The following is an 8460-nucleotide window of genomic DNA, read 5'->3' as shown; positions in this document are numbered from 1 at the left end:
GAAAATGGAACCTCCCCAAATTTTGGGATTCCAGGAGGATTCCGTGTTTTTCCACACTGACACCAACCCAAACCCCGGGTCTGCCGGAGCCTGGGGGGATCTGGAGCCCAAAAAAGACCAAATTTCCACAGTTCTGGAGAAAATCCCATTTTCCTTCCTCCTCCGGGGCCCCACCGGGAGATTCCCAGCTGGAAGTGGGAGAAAAATCTTCCCACAAAATCCCGGCTCTCTCCAGCATTCCTGGACATTCCAGGGCACTTCCATCCCCTCCCATCCCTGTTCTGCTCTAAACTCCTGGAATTCCAATTCCAATCCCAATTCCAATTTCAATTCCAATTCCAATTTCAATTCCTCCCTATTGGAATTCCAGTTCCAATTCCTCCAAACTGGAATTTCAATTCCAATTCCTCCAGTTCCTCCCTATTGGAATTCCAATTCCAATTCCAATTCCAATGCCAATTCCCATTCCAATTCCAATCCCAGTTCCAGTTCCAATTCTAATTCCTCCCTACTGGAATTCCAATTCCCATTCCCATTCCAATTCCTCCCTATTGGAATTCCAATTCCCATTCCAATTCCAATGCCAATTCCCATTCCAATTCCAATCCCAGTTCCAGTTCCAATTCCAAATCCGAATCCAATTCCAGTTCCAATTCTAATTCCTCCCTACTGGAATTCCAATTCCCATTCCCATTCCAATTCCTCCCTATTGGAATTCCAATTCCAGGTCCAATTCCTCCCAACTGGAATTTCTTTTCCAATTCCAATTCCAATTCCCATTCCAATTCCAATTCCAATTCCAATTCCAGTTCTAATTCCTCCAATTCCAATTCTAATTCCCATTCCAATTCCAATTCCAATTCCAATTCCCATTCCCATTCCAATTCCAATTCCCATTCCAATCCCAATTCCAATTCCAATTCCAATTCCCATTCCAGTTCGTTCCCATTCCCGTTCCAATTCCCATTCCAGTTCCAGTTCCAGTTCCAATTCCCATTCCCATTCCAATCCCAATTCCAATTCCCATTCCCATTCCAATCCCAATTCCAATTCCCATTCCAATTCCAATCCCAATTCCAATTCCAATTCCAATCCCAATTCCAATTCCCATTCCAATTCCAATTCCCATTCCAATTCCAATTCCAATTCCAGTTCCAATGCCAGTTCCAATTCCCATTCCAATTCCCATTCCAATTCCCATTCCCATTCCAATTCCAATTCCAATTCCAATTCCAGTTCCAATGCCAGTTCCAATTCCCATTCCAATTCCCATTCCAATTCCAATTCCCATTCCAATTCCAGTTCCAATTCCAATTCCAGTTCCAGTTCCAATTCCAGTTCCAGTTCCCATCCCAATCCCAATCCCAATCATTCCCACTCCCATTCCCACCCTGCATTCCCCACTCCCTGCCCTTTCCCCTTTCTTTCCCCCCCACTCCCCTCGGGATAACAATCCCACCTCTCCGGGCACCCCCTGTTCATTTACACCCCAAATTAATTCCATTCCAATTATTGTTACCGACCTTTCCCCCCCTCCGCCATAAAATCCACTTTTATTTCAAATAAATTTATATTTTTTCAGTGTTTCCTGAGCCTTTTCAAGGCAGCGTCGCTGCCGACCCCGAGGGGAGCTTGCCTCATAAATAAAAATGATTTTCCGATCGGGAACGGAGCTGGAGCCGCATCAATAACTCGATTATTTCACTCAATATTTCCAATATTTTCTGCCTCAGAAACCTCCCTAATGACTGGGACGTCACGAAAAGTCGTTTCCAAATTAATTGCTTGTCAGCTGATATTTTGCCAGCGGGGAAATATTAAAAAGTTTCCACCCCAAACAACACACAGAGGTCGTTTCAATTAAAAAACAACAAAAAAAATTAATTATTCACCTTTTTTTTAAAGGGGATTTCAAGGCATTGCTCCAAAAATTGGGAGAGGTTGGGGAGCATTTCAGGAATTGGAAAATTCAGAGCGAGGAGCTCTGGGAAGAGACTTAAAAATTGAATTTGTGGGGGAAAAGAAAATGGGTTTTAAGATTTTAATATTTAAAATTTGATTTTTTTTGGGGGGGAAATGTGTTTTAAGATTTAAAAATGGGTATTTGGGGGAAAAAAAGGATTTTAAGATTTAAAAATGGGTATTTGGGGGAAAAAAAGGATTTTAACATTTTAATATTTGAAAATTGATTTTTTGGGGGGGAAAATGGATTTAAAAATTTAAAAATGGGTATTTGGGGGAAAAAAATGGATTTTAACATTAAAAATGTGATTTTTTTTGGGGGGGAAAATGGGTTTTAAGATTTAAAAATGGGTATTTGGGGGAAAAAAATGGATTTTAACATTTTAATATTTAAAAATTGGATTTTTTGGGAGGAAAATGGATTTTAAGATTTAAAAATGGGTATTTGGAGGAAAAAATGGATTTTAACATTTTAATATTTAAAATGTGATTTTTTGGGGAGAAAAGCATTTGAAGATTTAAAAATGGGTTTTTTTGGGGGAAAAATGGATTTATAAGATTTAAAAATGGGTATTGGGGAAAAAAACGGATTTTAAGATTTTTAATATTTAAAAATTGATTTTTGGGGGGGAAAAGGATTTTAAGATTTTAATATTTAAAATTGATTTTTGGGGGGGGAAATTGGTTTTAAGATTTAAAAATGGGTATTTGGGGAAAAAACGGATTTTAAGATTTTAATATTTAAAATTTTATTTTTTTGGGAGGAAAAATGGATTTTAAGATTTAAAAATGGGTATTTGGGGAAAAAACGGATTTTAAGATTTTAATATTTAAAATTTTATTTTTTTGGGAGGAAAAATGGATTTTAAGATTTAAAAATGGGTATTTGGGGAAAAAACGGATTTTAAGATTTTAATATTTAAAATTTTATTTTTTTGGGAGGAAAAATGGATTTTAAGATTTAAAAATGGGTATTTGGGGAAAAAACGGATTTTAAGATTTTAATATTTAAAATTTTATTTTTTTGGGAGGAAAAATGGATTTTAAGATTTAAAAATGGGTATTTGGGGAAAAAACGGATTTTAAGATTTTAATATTTAAAATTTTATTTTTTTGGGAGGAAAAATGGATTTTAAGATTTAAAAATGGGTATTTGGGGAAAAAACGGATTTTAAGATTTTAATATTTAAAATTTTATTTTTTTGGGAGGAAAAATGGATTTTAAGATTTAAAAATGGGTATTTGGAGAAAAAAAGGATTTTAAGATTTTAATGTTTAAAATTCTATTATTTTTTGGGGGGGGGGTGGATTTTAACATTTAAAAATGGGTATTTGGGGGGAAAAAATGGATTTTAAGCATTTTAATATTAAAAATTTGATTTTTTTTTTTTGAAAAATGCATTTTAAGATTTAAAAATGGGTATTTGGAGAAAAAAAGGATTTTAACATTTTAATATTAAAAATTTGATTTTTTTTTTTTGAAAAATGCATTTTAAGATTTAAAAATGGGTATTTGGAGAAAAAAAGGATTTTACGATTTTAATATTTAAAATTCGATTTTTTTTTGGGGGGGGGATGGATTTTAACATTTAAAAATGGGTATTTGGGGGGAAAAAATGGATTTTAAGATTTTTAATATTTAAAAATTGATTTTTTTGGGGGGGAAATGGGTTTTAAGATTTAAAAATGGGTATTTGGGGGGAAAAAAGGATTCTGTGAGGCTGGCATGACTGGAGAAAGGTGGAAAACAGCCCCAAAATCCCACCCCAAGAAGGTGTGGATTGGGATTGATGTTTCCAGGAGCCTCAGGGTGTCCCTGGGCCTGTCCCACCTCCCAAAACTGAATTTAGTGATGGTGCCAATAGGAAAAGAGGAGTTCAGCACTGGGAGAGAATAAATAAAATTAAAAATGAGGTGGAAAATGCAGGGGAAGGAGGGAGAACTGGCATCTTCCAGGTGAGGGTTTTTAAGGGTTAAAGTTTAAAATTTAACCTTTGCTCCTCTCTGAGTACCTGCACAGAAAAATCCCATTTCCGGTTAAAATCCACCCGTTTTGGGTTTTAAGGGAACTCAGGAAGGGTTTCTGGTGTCTTCCAGGTGAGGGTTTTTAAGGATTGAAGGGTAAAATTTAACCTTTACTCCTCTCCTGCATGGAATAATCCCATTTCTGGTTAAAATCCACCAGTTCTGGGTTTTAAGGGAACCGGGGAGGAGTTTCTGGTGTCTTCCAAGGTGAGGGTTTTTAAGGATTGAAGGTAAAATTTAACATTTATTCCTCTCCAAGAACCTGCACAGAAAAATCCCACTTGCAGTTAAAACCCACCAGTTCTGGGTTTTAAGGGAACTTGGGGAGAGTTTCTGGCGTCCTTTTAAGAATTAAATGTTAAAATTTAACCTTTACTCCTCTCCTGCAGGGAAAATCCCATTTCTGGTAAAATCCACCCGTTTTGGGTTTTAAAGGAACTCAGGAAGGGTTCCTGGTGTCTTCCAGGTGAGGGTTTTAAGGATTAAAGGTTAAATTTAACATTTATTCCTCTCCTGCATGGAAAAATCCCATTTCTGGTTAAAACCCACCAGTTCTGGGTTTTAAGAGAACTGGGAAGGAGTTTCTGGCATCTTCCAGCTGAGGGTTTTGAGGATTAAAGGTTAAATTTAACATTTATTCCTCTCCTGCATGGAAAACTCCCATTTCTAGTTAAAATCCACCACTTTTGGGCTCTCAGGGAACTCAGGAAGGGTTTCTGGCACCTTCCAGGGGAGGGTTTTAGGGATTAAAAGTTAAAATTTAATAACATTTACTCCTCTTCTGCAAGGAAAAATCTCATCCCTGAGTAAAACCCACCAGTTTTGGGTTTTAAGGGAACCCAGGAAGGGTTTCTGGCACCTTCCAGGTGAGGGTTTTTAAGGGTTAAATGTTAGAATTTAACCTTTACTCCTCTTCTGCATGGAAAATTCCCATTTCTGGTTAAAATCTTCAAGTTTTGGGTTTTAAGTGAACTCAGGAATCATTTCTGGCATTTTCCAGGTGAGGGTCTTAAGAATTAAAGGTTAAAATTTAACATTTATTCATCTCCAAGAACCTGCCCAGAAAAATCCCATCCCTGGTTAAAATCCATATGTTTTGGGTTTTAAGGGAACTCAGGAAGGGTTCCTGGCACCTTCCAGGTCAGGGTTTTTAAGGATTAAAGGTTAAATTTAACATTTATTCCTCTCCTGCATGGAAAAATCCCATTTCTGGTTAAAATCCACCCGTTTTGGGTTTCAAGTGAAGTGTGGAAGGGTTTCTGGCACCTTCCAGATGAGAGTTTTTAAGAATTAAATATTAAAATTTAACCTCAACTCTTCTCCTGTATGAAAAAATCCCATTTCTGGTTAAAACCCACCAGTTCTGGGTTTTAAGGGAACTCAGGAAGTGTTCCTGGCACCTTCCAGGTGAGGGATTTTAAGGGTTAAAGGTTAAATTTCCTGAGGTGCTCTGGTGATCCGCGGGTGAAACGATGCACAAAAGCACACGTTAATACAATCTGGGTTGTGTTAATTAATTGGGGCTGTAATTAATGCAGTCTGGGGGGTGTTTGGGGTCACCAAGAACCGTGGCAGCCTGGAGGGGATCCACGGATCATTTTATCCATGAAAAATCCCACAGTTTTCATTTCATCCATGGAAAACCCCACAGTTTTCATTTTATCCATGGAAAATCCCATTTTTCATTTTTTATCCATGAAAAACCCCACATTTTTCATTTTACCCATGAAAAAACCCCACATTTTTAGTTTTAGCCATGAAAAATCCCATTTTTCGTTTTACCCATGAAAAACCCCACATTTTTCATTTTATCCATGAAAAATCCAACAGTTTTCATTTTATCCATGAAAAACCCCACATTTTCCATTTTATCCATTAAAAATCCCACATTTTTATTTTTACCCATGAAAAATTCCACGTTTTTCATTTTTTATCCATGAAAAATCCCCCATTTTTCATTTTATCCCTGAAAAACCCCACATTTTTCATTTTATCCATGAAAAACCCCACATTTTTCATTTTACCCATGAAAAACCCCACATTTTCCATTTTATCCATGAAAAATCCCACATTTTTATTTTTATCCATGAAAAATTCCACGTTTTTAATTTTTTATCCATCAAAAACCCCACATTTTTCATTTTATCCATGAAAAATCCCCCATTTTTCATTTCATCCATGAAAAACCCCACAGTTTTCATTTTACCCATGAAAAACCCCACAAATCCCTTTGGCACCGAGCACCTCCTTTTTATCCATGAAAAACCCCACATTTTTCATTTTACCCATTAAAAACCCCACATTTTTAGTTTTATCCATGAAAAATCCCATTTTTCATTTTTTACCCATGAAAAACCCCACATTTTTCACTTTATCCATGAAAAACCCCACATTTTTCATTTTATCCATGAAAAACCCCACATTTTTCACTTTATCCATGAAAAACCCCACATTTTACCCATGAAAAATCCCATTTTTCATTTTTTACCCATGAAAAACCCCACAAATCCCTTTGGCACCGAGCACCTCCCAACCCCACTGAAGGAATCTGAGAAAACCAAATTTTTTCTGGATTTTTTTCCCCTTTTGTGCCCTTTATCACTGGAGGTCTAACGAAGACCAATTAATCGAGCTGGTAAAAAAACCCCACTCCTGCTGACAAATGGGAAATCACTGACCTCTGAGAGAGGGGAAAAAAAAATTGGGAGTCTGGAAAAATTCCTCATCAGGCTGCTGGAAATTTCTGAATGGGAATAAAGCTCTCAGAGCAGCACCAGAAAAAAAAAATAAATTAAAATCTATCAAAAAATCCTTCAAACTTTAAAAAAACAGCAAAAAAAAATCCCCAAGTGGGTTCACACTCATTAAAAAATATGAATTCCCTTCCAACTGCTCAGATGGATAAAAATACAGAGATTTTTGGGGGACAAGCTGTCAAAAGAAGAGTTTAAAAAAAATAACAATAAAAAAAAACGTGAAATATTTGCAAGTTTGTGGCTCACTGATCTGACAGCCCAATTGTTTCTCACAGTGTCAGTGCCAAAGTGTGATTCATTAACAGCAGACTCCCAAACACCCACCCTGCCAGACGTGAGCTGCAAAAATTAACAGAGAAACAGAAAAATTGGAGCGAAAAAGGGCAAAAAAATAAAAAATAAGTCTTTAGATAACTTGGGATAAAGGGTACCTGCTCCTATTAACACCAAAAATACAGAAGGAGATAAAAATAATTAAATCAATGTCGTTGCTAGAAGAAAGAAAAATAAATTTGATTTTTTTTTTGGGGTGTTTTTACTCCGCTCTTGAATTCAAAAGGTTCATTTGGATATTCAACATTTCCTCCTCTTTGCAAAAGGAAAATCTATTTCAAAATCTATTTAATTCAGATTTTATTGGTGCAGAAGCCACGAAATCTCAGAGGTGGACAGGTTCCATAAGCTGCCTTTTCTGCAGGGAATTATCACCCAGAGCCACAAAGCTGAGCTGGGTTTCATCACCCAGCACAAAGCTGCTTTGTACAACGAAATTACATCGGAGATTTTATTAAAAAAGGGAAAAAATCAATCTGACGTTGGTTTGGATTTAATTCCACATTTGGTTTGGATTTGATTCCACATTTCCCGTGCTGGGGGAGGGAACACTGGGCAGGGGCACCTCCAAAATGTGGATTTATGGATTTATTTTGTGGATGGATGGATGGATGGATGATGGATGATGGATGGATGATGGATGGATGGATGGATGGATGGATGGATGGATGGATGGATGATGGATGGATGGATGGATGGATGGATGGATGGATGGATGGATGGATGATGGATGATGGATGGATGATGGATGGATGGATGGATGGATGGATGGATGATGGATGCATTTGGTTTAAATTTAATTCCACATTTCCCAGTGCTGGGGGAGGGAACACTGGGCAGGGGCACCTCCAAAATGTGGATTTACACATTTTGGGTGTTTTTTAACCAAATTCTGAGGATCTCGCAGTTAAAAGCACACTCAGGGATTTTTCCACTCAGCAGAGGTTAAAAAAAAACAACAGGAAAACTGGAATAACACCTTCATCAGTGGGAAAAGCTTCTGAATCCCAAAATTCCAGGATGGTTTGGGTGGGAAGGGAATTTAAAGATCATTTTTGGCATCTTTCACCATCCCAGGTGGCTCCCAGGGATGGGGCGGCCAAAAATTCCCTGGGAATTCCATTCCAGGGCCTCCCCAGCCTCTCAGGCAGGAATTTGTTCCTGTTTTTCTGGAGGTTTTTTGGAATTTGGAGCTTTTTTGAGGGAATTTGGGGTTTTTTTGGGATCACCGGGATACCCCACGAATTTTGTCCCAAATTTTCCCCCCTTTCCCAGGGAATTCCCTCCATTCCCAGCTCGGCATTGCATCCATCTCCATCCCAGCTCCTCTCCAGGAAGGAATTTTGGGAATTCCTTGGGAGTTCGGGACTCCAGGAAGGGTCTC

This window comes from Passer montanus, unplaced genomic scaffold (genome assembly GCF_014805655.1).
Source record: "Passer montanus isolate IOZ18808 unplaced genomic scaffold, ASM1480565v1 scaffold385, whole genome shotgun sequence".
NCBI lineage: Eukaryota > Metazoa > Chordata > Aves > Passeriformes > Passeridae > Passer > Passer montanus.
This window is presented reverse-complemented; position numbering follows the sequence as displayed.